Raw genomic sequence first — 22,544 nt, 5'->3', positions numbered from 1 at the left:
TGGCACAAAGTAAGGAAAGACAGCCTTATTAAGAGAAAGGAAAAGTAATGCAAATAAAACATTTGACCACAGAAAGATCACAGCAGTCCCAAATTCTACAATAGTCAAAACAGAATTCCCAAATGTCACTTTCAATTTCTGGATAAAGGACCTTTTCCTACTGGGACCTACTGTCATCTCTGCTGTGCTCTGTTGGCATGAGCTGCTGCCATGTGCTGGGTTATTTGCTTCCTGTTGGCAAAATTGTTCCCACATGGTCTAACCCTGCCCCCACACACGTGTGCCTGCAAGGCTGTTGTGGCCTGGCCCACTCATCTTCCTCTTCCGGAGCCTGATCTCACGCTGAATTAGCTCTTGGCCTGCTCCCCTGGATCCAGTGACCGTTATAGTGCACCTGTTCTGGGGAAGGCACTGAACTTGACAGGACTCTTCTGGTTGCAGATGGTAGAAAGTCAGCTTGCTCTGGCTAGGCACGGGGGTGACTTTCCTGTCCTAGGATCCAGGATAGGTAGAGGTGCAACTAGTGCTGCAGGAGCCAGGGGCTCGTTCCACCAGGGCCCCATCACCCTCCCCCTCGTCCCTGTCTCTCTGGCTTCATTCCCTCCATCTGCAGACTGTCTTTTTTCCATGTACTTGAAGATCCCATCATGACCAAGATCACATCTTCACAAATTTCCAGACAGGAAGAGCCCCCACCTCTCTCAACTCTAAGGGTGAACAGACAATTCTGGAGAAGAATTTTGGCCCACCAATTATGAGCTCATCTCCTGGGCCAATCACTGAGGCCAGGGAGGCAGGATGAGGGCAGCTCCTGCTGTAAGAAAGGGAGAAGATGTGGGGCAGCACTTTCAGGAAATGGGGATAAGCCAGGTGGTCCAAACAGCAAATGTCCACCAAAGGCATGATGCCAAGCATGGCATTAATGAGAAAGAAACCTAACATTCTCCCAACTTTGGTAGTTGTTACAAGCAGCACACATTTACTGAGCTTCTGCTCTTACACTGTGCTGCCAAGGGAAAGAACTCTCCCTTGAGGCCATCTGCCACCTGGATAGTAGGGGGCCCAAAGGAAAAAAATTCTGTCATCCTGTTACCCAACCTGGACTGGAGTCTGCTCTCCTGTGTGTAGTAAAGCCAATCTACTGACACTCGGTTGTAGTGAAGGAAAGTACAGTGATCATTGCAACGCGCCAAGCAAGAAAAATGGGCAGCTCATGCTCAAAAGACCCAAACTCCCCGATGGCTTTCAGGGAAGTGTTTTTAAAGGCAGTGTGAGAGAGGGTGCTGCAGGGTGCGTGACCTGCTCATGCACAATTCTCGGACTAGCTGGCATCAAATTGAAGTTTCGAGCACCTCTAATCTTCTGGTTTCAACCGGTCTGGAGTCTACGTGCCTGTGGCCAGCATTTTTCAACTGGTGGGGTTCTTCTTCCTATAAAAGCAACTTAAAAGTGTGTGTCAGACCTTTATCTACGTCTTCCAGGGAACTGGGAGTTTGGTGACTCTGCTGGTTTATAGTCTAAATTGCTATCAGTTTCCTGGCTCAACAGTTATTCTTTGTTTCTACATCTTTACATTTCCTAACCATTAACTTCTGAACCAGCATTTTGAGACCTAAGGGGAGGCCTGGGAGACTAAAGCAAAAGACTTTCACTTCAAAGGTCAGGGACACAAGGCCCTGTCTGTGGTTTCAGTTCAGAACTCCTTATGTCTTCACGTGGAAAGACTGAGGAAAGTTAGGTAAAGAGTTATGGTGCAACTCAAAGTGCTTCTGAGATCTCAGTATTCTGCTGACAGTCAGTTTTATTTGATTTATCAAATGTACAGTCTATAAAAATCCTGCTACCCTTAGAAGAGTCTTTGAAAATGGCATAGAGAATGAACTAGCTGTTGACAGAAATTGGAAATACAGATCTTCACAAAGCTATGTTAAAGATTAGAGGTGACTGTGTGTCAGGGATTCTCTGCTACATTAGCTTTCATGTCTTCTTTGTGGGGAGTTTAGATAATGCTCTGGTCCTGGTCTCTGACCTCCTCCCTCCTCTGGCCTCAGGACAAGTGGGTCCTCCAATAAAAGCAGAGTCTGGTTTAATCAGAGGATTCCAAGCGACTGATTATTCCTCAGTTCATACCTCGATGGGCTTGTGAGATATTGTATAATTGAAGCAAATTACAGAATTCTAATTGCATCCAATTTCATGTTTATAATTTTAAAAATTACACTGTTTCCCTAGGGAAAAAAAGTCATTTTTATTATCAATTGTAAATTACACAATTAATGCATTCAATCTTTCCTCTTGGAATTCATTTTCTTCTTCCTGGGGTATATCCTCTATTAATTCTTAGAAAAAGATCTCAGTAATACACTTTCTGAGGACTTATATGTCTGAAAATGTTTTATTCTGCTCTCGTATTCAAGTGACAATCTCGCTCAATATAAAAGTACAGACTCGAGGCAGACTTTTCTCCTTAGCTCTTTGAAGGTGATGCTCTAATACTAAGTCCAATGATGCTGCTGCTGAACGTCATGTCAGTATGATTCTAATTTTTTTGTAGGTATTCTGGTCTTTTCCCTCTGTCCCAGCTTTCAGGATTTTCATTCAGGCTTGATAAAACTGTGAAATGTCTAGAATTGGGTTTTGCCACCATTGTTGCTGCTGCTGTTACATTTTTCCCTTGGCAGGCCGTTTCAATTTGAGGACTTAAGTCCTTCTTCAGGTTTGGAAATTTTTTGACTTTTATGTCACTAAGTATTGTTTCCTTGCATTTTCCAAATCCCCTCCATTTAGACTCCCTAATGGATTGATGTTGATTTCCAGCCCTGTTCCTCATGTTTGTTGGTTTCTTTTAAACTTTTCTTTTGTGCTATTTTTTTTTGTTTAGTATTTTCCATTTGTGATGCATTCTGGGATAATTTCTTGGTGCAGTTTTTCAGATCATTAATTTGCTCTACAATTGTGTTTATTCTGCTATCCAGCCCACTTTTGAGGTTTTTTTTTTTTTTAATTTCAAGAGTTTTATTTATTTTGCTTCCATAATATCTAATTGGTTCTTTTTCATAATCATTCATCCTTGTTTTTTGAATGTGATACTTTTCCTTATCTACTTGATGATATAAAATAAGCTTATGTTACAGTCCTACACTATTTCCACTAGGGTAAATTCTTTTATATGTCTAGTTTCTAGTTTTTTTGAGAAAAGTCACCCTTTTAAGGTGTTTGTGTTCTTCAAACTTGGAGAATATTTTCATCTATCTTATAAGTTTGTTCTGGGAGCTGAGCTTCTTGATTAAATTTTCTAACTCTTTGCACAGCGTGATGAGGGAGCGGCTTGCTTTGTTTTCAGTGAGAGTGATGAAGGAATGAACCTTGGCACTAGTGAGGTAGAGACACATCTGATTTCTCCAGGGCACTAGACACCTGCGGAAACATCTTGCCACTCTATCCCAAGCTCCTACTGTTCCTGGGTGCAGACAGAAATGCTCAGGATGTGTATGTGTGTGTGTGTGTGTGTGTGTGTGTAGGGGTCAATTTGTCTGGACGCTGCCACTCTGGTACCCTTGCTAACTGCTTCCTGTCTCCTCTCTGTCCTCTACCTCTAACCACCTTTGGCTCTGGAGTTCTTTCGCTACTCCTATCCATGGTCTGAGAAGCGTTTTCCAATTTTACCTTAAATCACATGCTTTCCATTGTTCAAGTTTTCATTAGTTCCTTACCAAGTAAAACTTTCTCTTGATTTTTCTGCATGTTTAATCATTTCTATGGATTTTATGAGGGAGCAGTATTTACTCGTTATACATTCTGCCCTTTCGAAAGCAGAATTGTATTCTTTTTTTCTAAACAAGAATTTCTTGGCCAACCATGTGTTAAACACAGCTAAGCATGAGGGTCAGAACAGTGCCCCCAAAAGGCTCTTTGTGTCTCCTCACAAAACTTTTTTCTGCCACTTTAGCGCAAAAATCAAATAAAAAGGCAAAAAAGAAAAACCATTGAGTTTAGGGAATATTTAGTAATCAGCTCAAAAGGTCAGATCAATTATATCAAGCCAAGCAAGGTGTCAAGAAGATGGACAAGACATGAGATGTGGGCAAGAAAAATGCTCTCTGGTCCTCTGTGTATAGATTGACCATATGTCCCAGTTGGCCTGAGATGGTCCAGTTTATGCCAGTTGATTTGGTGTAATCATTCGCAGCATCCCTTTCCCTCTCAAAAGTGTCCTGGTTTGGACCGTGAATGATATGATCACCTTATTAAGACACTACGGGACTAAAATCAACGAATGAACATCTCTTGTCGGTGATAATATTTGGAGCAGTTAGGGGTGTAGAGAACAGGGGTAACAAGTCATCACTCATTCCTTCCTTCATTCATTCATTTCTTCATTCATTCAACAGAGGTTTACTGAAGTTCTAGCCACACGCCAGGCACTGTGTTAAGTGCTGCGTATACAGTCGTGAGCAGCCCAGACGCACTCTTGGACCTGTCCCTGAAAAACGATTAGCAAGCTACAAACCTATTTCTCAGACACAAACCAAACATGAATCAAATGATCTCTCAACGTGTTTTTTTTCTAGTTCAAAGACTTGATAAAGCATTGTAAGCTCTCTGCTTATTCAATCACACTCTGACAGATAAGTATTAAGTGAACATATCAAAAGCACATCACTGTTTGAAAGGAAAGATGAAATACTTGTCTACCCAACAAGAACAAAGCAGGGGGCTGTGTGGTTCATAATGGATTTGAAGTCACTGGATGGCCAGTTTAGATAATTAAGCATACAAAACATACTTCTGGAAAAATTATCTAGATTGATGATTAGCATGGTTTTGATTTCAAAAGATAATTTCACTACCCTCTTCTTCACTTAGGCACCGAGATCCTGTATATAACAGATCTATCACTTGCAATTTTCTGCTCTTTATGCTCAACCCCTCCTCATCAGATTCCCCACTCAGCATGCACATTGCCACAAAAGCAAAAGCAAAAAGCAAGTTGCAACCTGCAACCACTATTATTCTTTTCTTTTTTTTAAAAAAAAAATGCAATTCCTTTGAAGAGTTTGAATACAGAATGTCCCTTTTGTTATTTCATTTAGACAAAATTTTGCGAGGAATTTTCCTCTCATTTCCTAGAGATCAGTATTCCTAGAAAGACGCTCATTGTAAACCCCAGGGGAACTTTGAAAATGTCAGGAGCTTCTTAAATGGTGTGAAACCCACTTACAGCTTATTTCTTATAAGCTTTGATGTGGAAATAGCAGAATGGGTAATTCTTTTTAAATCCGGTGGCAATAGGAATGCATTGTTTGTGATATTATCCATAGTCAATTAACCCCTAGGGAAAGAATGCTGCCAAAGGCTGGGGTTCCATCTGGCTTGCTTCTTCTTCTATGAATTGTAGCCCTGGTCTTGGTCCCAGATTTTGCACACATGTGATTCAAAAGGAGAAGGACAGGTGAGTGGAGAAGACTCAGTGCAAATCTATATCTCTAGAAAAAGAACTCAAAATCAATGGTGGCCAGGGGAGAGGGTATAGCCAGTGCTAGAGTGGGTGCTTAGCATACAGCAGGTCCTGCCTTCCCTAGAACCTTCATGTCTCTCTCCGGCCACTGGGGCAAATTTCCTTAAGATGTCCCAGCTTCACTTTAAGCCTCTTCTGCACAGAGATATTCCTAAAATTCTAGTCTGATCATGCTTCTCTCTTTGCTTAGAAACCTTCAGTGGTACCCCAACGTACAGAGTATCGTCTAGACCCAAAATTCCCTTTCCAGCCCCATGCCTACCTGTCTCTCAGCCTGCCCCATTACCAGGGTGTGCTAAAGTATTTGTCTCAGCTGCATTGACTCCTTTAAGGTCTCCATGGCATTGGGTACTTCCTCATAATTCTACTTCTCTACCTAGCAAATTCCTATGCACCCTTCATGGTCCTGTTCAGTCAACCCTCTTCTATGAAGTCATCCCTGAGTTTCTGTGACAGAGTGATTCACTTGCTTTTCTGCGCTCATAACTCTCTATAATTAATTCCATTACAGCATACACACTACCATAATTATCTGTCTCTTCCAGAAGACATTGGGGATCATATTCTTTTTTTTATTTTGCCTGCCTCTTGCAGGTTTTGGCAAATGGTGTGCTTCTTAAATATTCGCCGAATAAATTATTAAGTATTTGTTTGCTAAATAATACAATTTATGAGAGTTAATAAAACTTTGGTCTACAAGCTCTTGTTTATTGCTACCACACTGGAATGTGTGTGTATGTGTGCAGATTGTTTGTTGTAAGTCGTCCCCTGCCTCATGGAATTGAATAAAAGAACAGCCAGTATGCTCTGATAATGCCTGCAAATCCAGGACAGAGTTCTTTTAAAGAATGAGGGTGAGGAGAGCATCAGAGCCAGGGTAGAGCGGAGCCCCTCACCAGGGCCTACCCAAGTCACAGTCAGGATGCTCTAGGAGGTGACAGCCCTACTCCTGGTGACTGCACATGTCTGACTCGCCTAGACAGAGGAACTCAAGAAAAAGCTAATTCAGTAACTTCAGTAACATCTGGAAATGTTGCCTCTGGAAAGAGCTGCCCCCTGCTGAGGGAGTCGTCAGGGAGTCAGACATTTCCTGAAGGAGACTACAGATCTCCAAAGTGGATCCCATGGCCTCCAGGTGGAGGTTGCCCCAGCTGCCCCCGCATCTTGCCCACACCCCTGGTCTGAAGCACCAGCAACCTTGTTGCTTAAGTTCCTCCAACAAACCAAGCTGGCTGGAGTCTGATGGCCTTCGCTCTTGAGAGTTCTTTGTCCCACGCTGGTGTTTCCACTCTGGGCTGATCTGAATGCCCTAGCTACCAAAAAACAAACAAACAAACAAACAAACTGTTGAAAACACGGCTTTCTCAAGGGTTGATTCTGAATACCTTCAAAGTTAGAGAGATGTTAGCCAAGCAAATTACTTCTTGGCCAGTAGCATAGCAGTGCCACAGTTCTCAAAGTTCATGGAGCCCAGATCACTTTCTTCAAATGAAAGCTTAAGCATAAGCCCAAAGTATAAGGTGAACAAAACAAGAATGGCTCTGGTTAAAGTGGAAGTAGGGTCTGCAGAGTCCTACGTGTTCAGCTCCTTCTGAGTAGGTCCCAGGACCCCCAAGACCTCGTCAGAGGACACTGATGGCTGTGGGTGTGATTGGATCCCATTGCAGCCCTAACACTGCCCAGCTGCTTGACCTGGACCCCTCCTACTCCAGCTCCCCTGCTCGCTCCAAGGACCAGCATGCTCTCACCGTCTCTGCTGTGGTATCCTCACTGACAGCACAAACAGACTCAAGCACCTCTCACTTTCTCACATTCCTGCCTTGACTCCGGATTACCACACATTTCTCTGCTCCACTTTATGGAAAACTCTACGTACTTCATAGACTTTCTCTCCTGTCGTTTCTGCCCTCGGTCTCCACTGCCACCGCAGGTGCATGCAACATCACCTCTTGCCCAGACAATTGCCGTGCCCTCCTATCCCACCTTCTTATTTCCTCCCTTGCCTGCCTAATATCCATTTTCCCCAGAGCAGCTGTACAACTATTTTCCTTTTACTTTGTTTTGTTTTACTTGAGATATAATTGACATATAACTGTCATGGTAGTTTCAGGTGTACAACATAATGATTCACTATTGTATACACTGTGAAGTGAGTTCACCACATTAAGTCTAGTTATCACTTAGACAAATATTTTAAAAGCATAAATTAGATCATGACACGTAATGATTAAAATATTTCCAGGGCATTTCCATGCATTTAGAATAAACTCCAAACTCCTTCTCGCGGTGTATAAAAGCCTGCACAATCTGCCTTCTTTCTATTTCTCCAAAGACAATTCTACTCTCTACCCTCTGCTCTTGCTGTTGCCGGAGTCTGGAACATCCTTGTCCCTGTCTGCACCTACCTGATGCATCTTGAATATTTTTTGGTCTCGCTGAACTGTCCTTGGCACTATATCATAAAGCTTCGTTCCCATCTCCCTTTTTCTCATTCATCCTGTTTATTACCCAGCCTACAATTATCTTGTTACCTTATTTTCATACATAAGTGTCTGCCCCTCCCGCTGGGATTTAAGGGGCATGAGGGTTGGAAAATGTCTTTCTTGTTCACCCACATGATCCAGTGCCTGGCACACATCTTGGTGCAGAACTTCACACACAGCTGAAATGCTTGTTTTTTCATTATTGCAAAAACAAAGTCCATTTGGGGTGACAAAAATAGTCTAAAATTAGATTCTGGTGATGGATGCATGACTCTGCATATATACTAGAATCCACTGAGTTGTGCACTCTACATGAGTGCACTGTATCTCAATATATGTGAATGTGAATTATATCTAATAAAGCTATTTGTAAAAACTTAGTTACTTTACCTTTAGTTTTCATATTTGCAGAATTGAATGATAATACCCAAGAGAGAGGAGAGGATTGATGTAATTTTTGTAAGTTTTTGTTCATTTTACCCTAATTACTCTTGAACCTCCTCAGCTGTTGAAACTCTCACTTAGGAACCCCTGGAAATCACCTTGACCCTCAAATATCAAAACAACTACCGCACTGACTTTGCTCCAGCTTACTGCAAATCTACTGAAGTAGAACCTATAAGAAAGAAAGAATAAAAGGAAAGCAAAGAAAAAGGAAGATAGGAAGGAAGGAAAAGAAGAAAGAAAGGCACTGCTAGAAAAGGAATGTTTCCCCCCCAAATTCATATCTTGAAAACTAACCCCTAATGTGATGGTATTTGAGGTGGGGATTTGGGGAGGTGATTATGTCATGAGGCTGGAGCCTTCATGAATGGGATTAGTGCCCTTATAAAAGAGAGCCAGAGAGCTCCAGCATCCCTTCGGCTGTGTGAGGACACAGCGAGAAGACAGCTGTCTATGAACTTGGAAGCGGGCTCCCACCAGACGCAGAGTTTGCTGGCCCCTTGATCTTGGACTTCCCAGCCTCCAGCACTGTGAAAAATGCAGTGTCTGTTGTTTACAAACCACCCAACCTATGGTATTTTGTTACAGTAGCCCAAACGGACTAAGACAGGTACGCTCTAACCATAGTGATAACAGATCACTAGAACCTCACCACTGTTTGCAAAATTAGAAAGACAAACCCATCTACTTTTTTCGGGGGTTCTTTCTTTCAGAGTCATGTTTGTTTGCTTGCTGTCCTAGGTTGGATTCTCTCAGAAGTGGAGCCTGAGGCAAGGATTCAAGTGCAGGCTGTTTGGGAGGTGATCTCAGGGAGCACGGGCAGGGCACTGGGATAATGAGACAGGGACAGGGATGCGTGGAAGCCAGCCCAAAGAATGAGAGGGGATTGCTGGGGGTGCGTGGGGCTCAATCCCGTGGAGTATAACACATTTCAGTGATGTCCCAGAGAGATGCATTTGCCTACCATCGCCCAGCTCCCCTGGGTATTCGCTCCGCAACACTTTAGCCTGCCCTGCCTGGGCCAAGCACACTCCTGTGGTCGAGAGTTGTAGCCGCTTGCAGGAATAAGCTATGATGTGACACCGGATGGGGTCTTCTGTGCTCCAAATGTAATCTTCCCAGCACACACCAGCCCAAAGGCAGCATTCAGGAGCAATCATCCACATGGAAGGTACCTCCTATGGTACTCAGTGTCAGTGGTGGGTGGTCAGACCTGCAGGAAGTTTCCCTGGACTCTTCTCTCCACAAACCCCTCCTAAAAGCCAAGGCAAATTAAAATCCTAAGGACATTATCATCCCAGAAGACACTGTTAGTAGCCAAGATGGGCTCTGGAGTCCAGAGTGAAGCTGCTGCTCTGCACAGAATGTGTGTAGAAATCTGAGAACTCTGGTTTAATCCACTATGAGGCACACCTGCCATCTTTCCTGCTTTCATGTTTGCTATGACTTCAGCTCAAGTCTACATTTCCTTCCCCCTGTGGAGCTCACACCTCCTCAGCACCTTTTTTTTTTTTCTGCCCTATATACATGGTAGCAAGCTGCAGTCTTCTTGGGGCCATCATAAAATCATGATAATTCTTTAAAAAGATCAGAAAAGATAAGAAACTTATTGTAGCGCGTAAAAATGTACATAACTTTTCAAGACTCTCTTTTTGCACCTGCTACTTTAAAATTTATAGTTCAAGCTATCTATGGTGGACACTGCAGTTAAAGTGACCTGGTGATATACGATTGCCCTGAAGAGTCCTCTCATAACGTTAATGCTGTCAGTGTCCCCTTTCTGCACACTCAAAATTTCCTTTCAGATTTGTTCCACTTTGATCCTTGTAAGTTATTTTAAAGATTACATGTACCTTCCTTTCACTGTGTTAAGTGTGTGGGAATGACTTTGGTCAAATGTAATAAAATCCTACCCTATTGCAGCTTACTTACCTTGCCTCTCTTATCCATCTCGTGCCTACTGCCTAGTCTACAGAAGGTGCCACTGTGGCGATCTGTGCCCCAATAGCTCCATTCTGACTTGTTGGGGAAGTACCTTGAGTCTCCACAGGAACCCACATGGGAGGCTGAAGGAGGGCCTCTGGGTGGAGTGAGCTGGCCTTGTCTTCCCCAGCAATGACAGCGACCTCACAACTGGTCCTCAGCCCTGGAAGAGAAGATGCCTTACACATTTTACTCTTTCACAGTATTTGTCAATTCTTTCACCTTGTTAATCTCACCAATGCCAGCAGACAGGGTGGAAAAATCTATCAAGTCTATCAAGTCCCAACCACATGAGGCCATCACATCAGCATGTCCCAAATCTTCCTGCAGGGCTTTTGTTCATGCCTAGCTTTTCCAGGAAGGCCCTCCTCTGCTTGCTTGTCCTCAGTTTTTCCACTTATTTAACAAGCATTAACTAACGGTTGTTATAGGCCAGGCATATTGCTCGGCCCTGAAGACACGGTGTTGAGTGAAATGGACACGTGACGCCATGGAGCTTTAGTTAGAGGAGGGAGACAATGAAAATGCGAGGCATTTGGAAGTAAATAAACGATGGTTACAAATTGAGAAAATTATTATTACGGTGTCATTGGGAAGACATATCTGTGGAGGAGTAACAGGAGAGAGTGGGAGACAGCCCAGAACTGGGAGACAGAATAGGAGTTTCCTTAAGCACGCAGACCCAGTATCAGCTAGCATGGATCCAAATTCTGTAGTTACCACTCTCTAAGTGTGATCTTAAGTAAGTTACCTGATCTCATCTATAAAATGAAGATGGTAACACTATCTGCTCCTAAAGATACCAAGAAGATTGAACTAATTTATACAAAACTTCTGGCACAAAGAACATGCTCAGGAAATAGTAGCTACTAATTATTATTGCTATTAAGCTGAGGTTTGATGGCCAAGTAAGAGTTAATCATGGTAAGAGTTTGGGGGGAAAGCATTCCAACAAGAAGAAACAGCATGTACAAAGGCAATAGAGCACAGTTTGTTGTAGGATCTAGCAAAAGGTGTGGCTGAAATTGCATGAGTGAGGGGACGTCTGCTATAGGATGGGGAGGGAGATAACCATCTGGGGGCGGGGGGCTTCTCCAGCAATGCTCAGTTGCATGAGTGCCAGCCCACAGAAGGCAGATATTGAGTTCATCTAGGATTGTTTTTTCCTCCTCTAGGGAATGTGAAAGAGAGAGAGAGGGCAAGAATGTTGAGAATTTTTGTAACAGAATTGTTTTCACAATAGAGCATGAAATCTCAGCTGGATAGGAAAGAATAAGAGATGACTGACACTAAAGAACAGAGAGAAAACTGAAGAGAGATTGAATTAATGACATCAACTAGATAGAAGGATTCTTTCAAAGAAACACTTGAGTAATTGAGCTAGAAAGACAGGAGGATATGGTAGAAAAATAGGGTCTCCAGATTCACTGTCTAATCTCTGAGGATGATAAAATCAAGGGTGTGACTGTGGGCTCAAATGGCTGAAATGTAATGGTGGTCAAGGTAATTGATGAGAAGGAGGTCAGAGAACAAAGGGACCAGGGTACTGAATGAATTATCCATATACAACCCTGCTACTAGTCAATGTGGTGACTTTGTGCAAATTAGAAAAAGGGACCTCTTCTTCTTTAAGATCATCTGCCAAAATTTGTCAAAATAACTAAGGAAATCAGTGGTAGAGATGTTGATGGAGACAGCCCGCTGGACTTGTGAAACTCTAAGTGGCAGCCTTGTTTGTATGTGTTGAATCCAGAGAGAATAACAGGAGGTCAGGGGAAGAGGGAGAAGATGTTCCAGGAACCAAGGCTGGTGGTGATTAAAAGATCATGACCAGAGGCTGTTAGTTGACAGCAAGGAGGAGGGGGAGAGGGTGACAAATACAATGGCAGCAAGAGCTTCAGGGGAACATAACTTTACAAAGGGAGGAGTACTAGTGGTGCAGAAGCGAGAATAGAATGCAAGGAGAGGGCATCACCCCCACCTCCTCACACCAGTGTATTTGGGATTTGGAAAACAAGCAGACTTCACATGAAAGGGCTGTGGGAGATGATAGGACATCTTCCTTTTCTAAGATTTAACTCAGATATTTTCTCCTCCACGGAAAATATCCTGATTGGCCCACCTGGCAATAATTCTTTTCTTCCCTGAAATCTCTAACAACTAATTTGTGTCTCTTTTATCTCCCAGATCATTTTCTATTTTAACTGTAAGTCATTTCTGTAGGTTCTTATCTATCCTAGTAGAATATTTGCTCCTTGAGAGTGGATCTCTGTTTAATCCATCTTTGTCTCTACTATTAATACTGTCTCTTCATTTATTTAGTTGTGCCAGGGACCTAATAAATATCGAATCAATGAATGAATATTACTTTTCCTTTTTGTTCCCGAATCTTAGTGGAAAAAAATTGGCCATGTTCTGAACTAGCTTTATTTCTATTATATCTTAAGTAACTGTGAATGTGAACTTCAGGTTCTGCAATCTGAGGTCGAGGTGCCATGTGAACTGTATTTAATGGCAATGTTTTTGTTTCTGCTTAGAATAACAGAGTTAGACCTTCTATTATAGTTTTTGAGTGGCACCAACAATTGTATGTTATTAATGATAGTAACTTTATTAGAAAGAATGATCCTTTATAGCTTGCATTTTTGTTCAAACAGTAAAATACAAATCTTATGTTGTTATTTGAAATAGTTACTACAGACAACAATCATATTTTGAATCCACAGTTCTCCCATATTTTAATTTTAAAAAATGTCTTTGTGGTTTTGAGTTTAAAGTCTCATGTGAGTGTTTCTTTATTAATTCAATTATATTTTTTAAAGTCATAATAATATGCTTCAGCCCAGTATGACACCTGAAAACTGTGATGTTCATCTCTGTTTTAGGGACAGTAGAATATATAAATAAGTATTTGGGGAGGACTGGAACAGAGAACTAAAGTGCTTTACTACCCAATACTAATGTTAGTTTCTTATTTGATTATGGTAGGGTATATTTTTACCCTGAAACATTAAGTGAAAGATCATTTAAAAGTTTCTTCTTTTGTTTTTTTTTTTTTTTAAGAGATATCATCTTGTCCCTAAAATTAAAAGAAAAAAAAATCCCTTCTAAGTCTGGAATAACTAGGTCTCTACATACAAAAAGAATGAATCTAGACACAGACCTTACACACTTTACAAAAATTAACTTAAAATGGATCCAGACCTAAACGCAAAATGCAAAACTACAAAACTTCTGGAACAAAACAGAGGAGAAAATCTAGATGACCTTGGGTAAGGAGATAACCTTTTAGATCAACACCAAAGGCACAATTCACGAATGAAATAATTTATAAACTGGACTTCTGTAAAATTTAAACTTCTGCTCTGAAAAAGATATCGTCAAGAGAGTAAGAAGACAAGCCACAAAGTGGGAAAACACATTTGTAAAAGTCATATCTGATAAAGGACTGTTGTCCAAAATATACAAAAGAACTCTAAAACTCAACAATAAGAAATGAACAACTTGATTTAAAAAACTGGCAAAAGACTGAACATACACATCACCAAAGAAGACATACAAATGGAAAATAAGGATGTGAAAAGGTGCTCAACGTCCTATGTCATCACGAAACTGCCATTTTAAACAACAATGAGATACCGCTACACACCTGTGAGAATGGCCAAAATCCATAACACTAAGAACACCAAATGCTGACAAGGATGTGGAACAACAGGAACTCTTCATTCATTGCTGGTGGGAAAGCAAAATGGTACAGCTGCTTTGGAAGGTGGTTAGCAGTTCCTTACAAAATTACACATACTCTTACCAGATAATCCAACAATTGCACTCCTAGATATTTACTCAAACCAGTTAAAAACTTAGGTCTGCATATGGATATTTATAGAAGTTTTGTTCATAACTGCCAAATCTTAGAGGCAATCAAGATATCCTTCAGTAGGTGAACAAATAAACTGTGTTGCATCCAGACAATGGAATATTATTCAGCTCTAAAAAGAAATGAACTATCAAGTCATGAAAAGATGTGGAGGAAACTTACATGCACATTACTAAGGGAAAGAAGTCAATCTGAAAGGGCTACATACTGTATGATTCCAATCATACAACATTCTGGAAAAGGCAAAACTGTGCAGACAGTGGAGGAATCAGTGGTTGCGAGGGGTTAGGGGAGGAAGGACTGAGTATACAGATCACAGAGGATTTTTAGGGCAGTGAAAATATTTTGTATGATATAATAATGGTAAATACATGTCACTATACATTTGTCAAACCCCATAGAATGTACAATACCAAGAGTGAACCCTAATGTAAACTATGGCCTTTGGGTGATAATGATGTAGGTTCATTGATTGCAATAAATGGACCACTGTGGTGCAGAATATGGGGGAAGCTGTTCACATGTAAGGCAGGGAGTATACAGAAAATCTCTTTACCTTCTGCTTAATTTTGTTGTGAGCCTCCAACTGCTGTATAAAATAAAGTCTATTAAACAAACAAACCGTAGTCTTCAAAATGAAGATTATTTTCCTAGCATGGAATTTCTGACCCTTTCTGATCTGACCTTCTTCTGTCTCTCCTGCTTTATCTCCCACCACATCCCTGCATAATACCATCCACCCATCCATGAAATATTTATGTAGACTCTTCATGTGTCAGATATTGCTAGGTGCAAAATGGTGAAAAGGTAGACACTATTATAATATTTGTAACAGTAAGTTGCAATCATTGATTTTATTTTTTTTAACCTTAAGACTTCCAGTTCTTTGAGGATAGAGATTTTATCTCATTTCCCAATATGATAGGTACTCAAAGAAAGTTTGTGGTTAGATATATGAATAAATAAATACATAAACAAGGTTTTCCTTCATGTCATTTTGAAATTTGGAGTTCAGTTAGGGTATTTATATTTCCCTTTGAAAGTGTTCTTCTGAAGACTTTTAAATAAATGGACATTTATTAAGTGAACATACATTATTAAATTAGTATCCTTACTGTTCAGTACTTCCTGAGAAACCACACAAGAGTAAAAGGATATATTCTGTATGCTGCAGGAACAGAGCTTGCTTTTGTAACCAGGCTTGTCTCCCTTTGAAAAAGTGCAAAGTGCATACTTTCTCTAACCGCTCAGGGTTGACAGTGACTGACAGAAGTCTTGGCAGAGGAAAAAGAGTTTCAGAAATAGAGCTTAGTTTTGACTGTTTACTATTTAACAGAAAGAAAATTTCTGAGTCATCTCTTCTGGAGATCATCTTACTTGGTCATATTTTTTCAAATTCAGTATACATAGGTAAGAAAAGGTATTTAAACAATTTTTAAGAAAAACTTCAAAATATTTGGTAAGTTTTGAATTATGGGAAATTTCAAACATATATAAGAATAAATAAAGTAGAATAGTGAATCTTCATGGACAAGAAACCAGCTTCAATGATCATCAACTCATGGCCAGATTTGTTTCATTTCAAACCCCACTCACAGCTCCAATCCCTGCTGACCACCAGGATTGTTTTGAAGCAAATCTTGTCTGTAAATGTAAGATTCCAAAAGATAAGACCTATTTAAAAAACTATAACCAAAACAATACTATGACCACAGCTAAAAATTACCAATAATTCCTTACTATCTTCAAATATCTATTAGTGTTCAAATTTCTCCTTTTATCCAAAAATTTTTAAATAGTTTATTTGAATCAGCATCAGATAAGGTCCATGCACTGCAGTTGGTTTGTATCTCAAACCTCTCATTTATTTTAATAGGTGCTTCTAACTTTCTTTTTCTCTTGCAATTTATTTACTGAAATAAATTTTGAGCTTTGGTTTATTTGTTGTACCCTGGTTTCTCAGTTTGCTGATTGCATTCCTGTGAGGCAGTTTAACATGTACATATTTCCTGTAATTTGGTAGCTGTATATGGAGGCTAATTGGATTCAGGTTCAGCTTTTGGCAGGAATACTTCATGATTGGAGATGTGTACTTCCATCAGGAGGCATGTAGCATCTGAGTGTCGGTTTCAGCAGCTCATGATAATCATTGCTTAGACCTACTATTTCATTAGGAATCACAAAATGGTGATATTCTAATTTTATTATTTCTTCTACAATTATGGATTGCAATCTTGTCAAAAGAAACTTACCCTCGTCAAACATTTGGTTGTCCTGAAGAATCAAAATATATGACACTTGACACTTTCCTCTTATTTACCAGTTTTCAAAATAATAAATTGAATACTTAGTCTCCAAAGTTGACTGGTGAGTTTTTGTCCCAATGAGTTTTTTTTTCCCAGTGTCATTATGAACTTAAGAATTTAAATATATTTGATGTGTTTTAATTTGAGCATCTAATATATTTGATATTCCAGTGATCTCATGGATGGTTGGGAGCTTCTATAAGTTGGCTCCTGAGATTTTTTGATACAACTTCAATAGACTTTAATAACCCTCTACCTGTCATATATGATATGCCAGGCTTATCTTGCCCTTGACTTGAAACTGGCCATTTCTCCAACAAGCCTTGGTTCGTCTTAGTGGGAAATGATTATTTAGAGACCACAATCTGGGCACCAGAGGTGTTCATTACCATTGGATTAGTCACTGTTTCTAGGTCTTTTTAGTAGCTAGAATGAGCATGAAAAATATATTTATTTTACAAATATAGACAAATATGGTTAATGCTTTTCATATATTTTACTCAAGCTGTCTGATTTTTGGAATATTTTAACATGCACTTTTGGGCGACATTATTAATGACTTCCAAACTTCAAGCTACAATAGTGGGAGATCATATATGAGAAAAGAATTTCTTTTGAACAATTGTTTTTCTAATATGAGGCCCCTCCTTTAAACGAACTCATCAGTTGAAAGACATATTAAAAATCTTACAAATGAATTTATAAAAAGTAGAACTGCCCATAGTACAAAATCATTTTAAACTAAAATAAATATACAATTACATTTGGTAGAAATATGAAAGAGAATGAAAAAGTACATACACCACAAATGATTTTGGAAAAGTGTAATTCCACTGAAAATAAATATACTTAATTCAATATCCTTTGTAAGAAATATAAAATTCAGGGAGTATATTAAATTTTTTTGCTTTAAAAGTCTTATACAGGAAGGATATGTGTACATAAAATTCTAATATCAATTTTCATTTTTAAAAATTTGAAAACCCATTTTGAATAATAATATTTCCAGAGAGGGAAAAAGGCTTTTTTTTCTACATTAATCACTGGATCCTTAATGTAACTAGTTTTATTTCCAGAATAATATGCTGATTAATTTCCAACCTTATCAAATTTCCTGGTTGTATCAGATTTGTGTCAAATAAAATATTTTTTAGACGTCCTTGCTCATTTTTTGTATATTTCATTATGTCATGGTGCATTAAGATTTCTGGGTTCATAATTTTTCAGCATTTTCATCTGTACAATGCATTTCCATCCATTTTCAAATGGATGAGAGCAGAGAAGAGCAGAAATAGCTTTACCCCAGAGTCAATTTCCCATACATTCTAATTCAGGAGTGTGGAGGAGAGACAAATTATGAAGTCTCTATTTTTGTCACAGTCTCTTGCTCCCCACCATTACCTTCTCATCTCTGAAAGCTTTTCATCCTATCATTAAAAGGACTGCCAGCAATGTGTGTGCCTATATTTTGGCATTTAACTCATAACTATTGAGAACACGTATACATTTCCCCTCCAGCTAGATGATGAATAAATCCTTAACTGATCTAAAAGGAGCCCAGTCCCCAAGTTCAGTGCCCAACATTTCCATTTCTAAGTGGCCTCTGATGCCTCCTAAGAAAGTGGCTTAGAACTGAGAAAGGATGCAAACTTGCAAGAAGAGCAGTTGTTATATGCTTGGACCTCAAGCCATCTAGCAAACCCAACTTGTCATGGACAGCAAATATCACATGGAAAATGACATCTTGTTCGAATGTAGTGCTTGGGTTTTGTCACTCCACATTAAACAGGACAGAGGGAGAAGGGTCCATGTATATATATATATATATATGTACTGGAATGGAAAATGAATCTCACAAATAAAGATTAAAGGAGTGTAGGTAGGACAGTTTGGTAGGAAAAAGCTGGTTCGTGTTGGAACCACACCTGGGCTGGGGGAGTTGGGGGGGAGAGAGGAGGAAAATGGGAGCAGGATGCATTGAAGTTCTAATCTTTGAGCTCTGGACTTTCATTTCTTCTCAGAAGACATGCTTTCATTCCAACTCATCCATTAGTTTAAGACATTCTTTTCAAATACACAATTGACTTTCACTACGGTGTGAGGGAATTTAGAAATGAACAACATGGTTGAAGAGGAAAAAAAAATCACAAATATAATCTTGGGTTTTCTTGGCACAAATCTAAAACAATAAATGCTTTTAGGTGGTCCCTGATGACATTTCATTTTCAGATGGTAAGTACTCTTTACAGGTAAAGTTTCATTTCTAGGCAAGTGGCTTTTTGTTGTTTTTTGTTTTGTTTTGTTTTGTTTTGGGCTTTGTTTATTTTGGGAAAGGAAGAAGGAAAGGAGGAGGGAGGAGTCATTGTTTCCTTTGAGAATCTGATGCCTGCTTAAGGGTCTCAGCTCTTCCCCAGGAAAAAATGCAGAGACACACACATTTTCATACACAATTCCAGAGAGCCATGGACCGCTTACTCTCTTTCATTCTATTGTTACTTCCCAGTCCAAAGGCAATTTACTGAGCTCCTCTCTGCTTCTGGAAGAATAAAATTCTTCCTGGATTGAGCCTAACTCCAGCCGATTCAATCTGACTTCCAAAAGAATCAATCTTTTCAGCCCTGGCCTCACACACCCAGCCAGTGGCCATGGGCTTCTGCCTCTAGTTTTGATTTTTCTCTAACCTGAGTCTCTAAAATGTGTTCCCTGTTCTTTCTTCCTAATTTGCCATCTTCCGGAATCCTCGAATCCTCAGAAATCCTGCCAGGATCCTCTTGGAGTCTCGACTCTGCAGGAAGAGAGTCCCAGGCACTTAGCGATTCAGTATACAACCTCCACCCCCACCTTTACAATAGCTCCCATGGGGGAACCACAGTAATGACCCAGTAATGACAATTCCACAGTCTTTCCTCACAAATTTTAAAGCACTCGAGACTGCTCCATTTACATTTTAGCACAAGAATCATTAGTCCCTTGATAGAGAGAGCTCAGCTCTTCAATTCACAGCACTTTTTTTTTTCTACCATGGAACATTTCATCACAAGCCTAGATAAAGAAGATAAAGTATGACTTAATGGCTCCCTTCATGCATATATTTCATTAAAGATTACTCCATTTTCAGAGCTACCAAAAAATCACACATTCTCATAACTTAAAACTAAGCCAAATCAGCATATTTCTTAGCCAATCAGTTTACATTTTCCCACAAAAGTGACAGCATGTGAAAGCTACAATTCTGTATATTAAACACCGAAGCCCTCTTGCATTTTTCTTATTTTTATTGAGAAGTAATCTAAAAATGATTAAAATTACATTGTATACACATGCCTTTATACCTGACATGCATAAAGTATTTGTTGTAAATTGAATTATAAATATAATAAAAGTCTTGTTTGTCCAGGAGCAAAATACTTTGAACAGTTCTAATTAATTACTGATCTGAATTTCAGGCTATGTGTAGTTTATTACCAAGTACAGTTTTCTGACTATTTGCTTTCTTTGTGCTTTTTTTTCCCTTGCAAATCCCTCAAAGAATTGTTAAGGATAACGTCTACTAAAACAAGTGCCAATGCATGGCATATTTTTATGTAGAAATATTTGAAGTACTCCCAATGTCTTTTTCATTTAAATAAATGGTTAAAAATGTTTTTGACAAGGCATTCTCACAGTAACTTTGTTTATTAAAATTTCTGGGAAACTTAACAATGTTAGCTGTACTGTTTGTCTTACTGTGATAAATCTCAGTGGTGAAAAGAGAACAAGAAGTAGAGTCAGTATTGCCAACTCGCTGATACACTTGGAGAATATGATTCTCATTGACAAGGATGATATTAACATGAAATTTACTAGTGACATTTTATTTAGAGTCCTTCTAAACATAGCATCCAAGTTTTGAGGACAAGATGATCTGGGGCCAAGAGCAGTACACCAAATCAAACCTTGCCAGCACAAGAGTGAGAAGATGGGGGTACCTCCCAGCATTCACACTCTCCCATGGCACTTTGAACACACAAGCTTTCATCAGAGTACTTTGGTGTTATGCTTACCTGTTTCTCTTTGGGACGGTTCAGTCAAATGCATGAAACTGAATATATTTTACTTGTTTTGGGGTTCCCAGTGGCAGCTACTTTGATGGATGATCAGGAAATGCTTCTTACTATTTACAATAGCCAAGACATGGAAACAACCTAAATATCCATCAACAGATGACTGGATAAAGAAGTAGTGGTATATTTATACAACAGAATACTATTCAGCCATAAAAAAATAATAAAATAATGCCATTTGCAGCAACATGGATAGACCTGGAGACTGTCATTCTAAGTGAAGTAAGCCAAGAAGAGAAAGAAAAATACCATATGATATCACTTAAAAAAAAGACAAACTAATTTATTTACAAAACAGAAACAGACTCATAGACATAGAAAATGAACTTATGGTTATCAGGAGGGGAAGGAGATGAGAAGGGATAAATTGGGATTTTAAATTCTAAATAAACAAACAAAAAAGGAAATGTTTCTTAAATGTAGATATAGCATCAGTTCCAGCTATAATCTGAATGTTTCTATCTCCCCAAAATTATATGTTAAAACTTAATTCTCAATGTGGTTGTATTTGATAGTGGGGCCTTTGGAGGTGGGATCAGTGCTCTTATAAAAGAGATCCCGGAGTGCCAGCTCACTCCTTCTACCATGTGACATTATAGTGAAAAGATAGCCATCTAGGATGTGGGTCCTCACCAGACACTGAATCTACTGGTGCCATGATCTTGGACTTCACTATCTCCAGAACTGTGAGAAATAAAGTGTGTTGTTTGTAAGCCACCCAATCTCTGGCATTTTGTTATAGCAGCCCACACAGACTAAGACAGTTCTCTATGAACATTTTCTTAGGACTTTTAATTAGGCTGTTTTAATTAACTCTTGTTTCATGGTTGCACAATACCTATTGTGTGCCAACCTGATAGTACATACATCTGATGCCTTTGCCTAGACTTCTTCTGAGTTGCTTTGCCTCAGTAGTATTTACTCATCCTTCAGTCTCAACCAAGACCTGGAGTCTAAACTAAGACCAGGAGTCTTCCTGATCATCCTGGACTGGGTTGTTCCCCTCCAAGGCGTTCCCTTATTTCCCTGGGCTTCTGCTTCCAAAGCCGAATGAAGAGGCCAACTACCCACCAAACTGGTATTGAAATTACTTCAAAGTGAAAAAATCTGCATTACAGAAGATGCAGAAAGAATTCTTATCTGAACTTCCTTTATCTGACTAGAATGGAACTTTATGAGAGTCAGGTGCCACAAATACTCCCCTTCAGGGAGGTCTCCAGTCAGGGAGACGCTGACCCTGGGGACCAGAATATTCCAAAAATTTGTGTAAACAAGCATCATCAGGAGCGTCCATCCCCTGAAGCTCTTAAACTCCTTCCCATCCCAGCCTTTATTAAACTGGTGTATAAAATTTTACTCTTAGCTGTTCTAGGAGCTGCTATCTTTATTAGGGTCGTCCCCATGTATAATAATTTTTCTCCTGTTAATCTTTCTGTTATCACTTAATTTGCAGGCCCTTGAATAGTCTGACTAGGTTGGTAGAAAAGTTTTTCTTCTCAATGTATAGCACTGTTTATTACAAGTTGGTTTTAACATGACGGTAAGCCCACTGAAAGCAGAGATTGAGTCTGCCTTGTACTCACTGTATCTCCTAGACGGTTCCCAAAACCTGTGTTTATCCTTGACTATTTTTTCACTTCATTAAAACATGAACAACAAATTAATTGGAATTAGAATCTGTGTACTACAGTCTTTCTTCCCCCACAAAGCTAACTGGACATTTCTTGATTGCACTAGTATTTAATCCTTGTTAGATATACCAACATTCTCCTTCTCTGCATCCTCAGCTTATTCTCTTCATCTACTCTATTTTTCTACCCATTTCTGATC

Source organism: Camelus ferus, chromosome 8 (assembly GCF_009834535.1).
Source record: "Camelus ferus isolate YT-003-E chromosome 8, BCGSAC_Cfer_1.0, whole genome shotgun sequence".
Taxonomy (NCBI): domain Eukaryota; kingdom Metazoa; phylum Chordata; class Mammalia; order Artiodactyla; family Camelidae; genus Camelus; species Camelus ferus.
The sequence above is the reverse complement of the archived record's forward strand: the minus strand, read 5'-3'. Positions refer to the sequence as shown.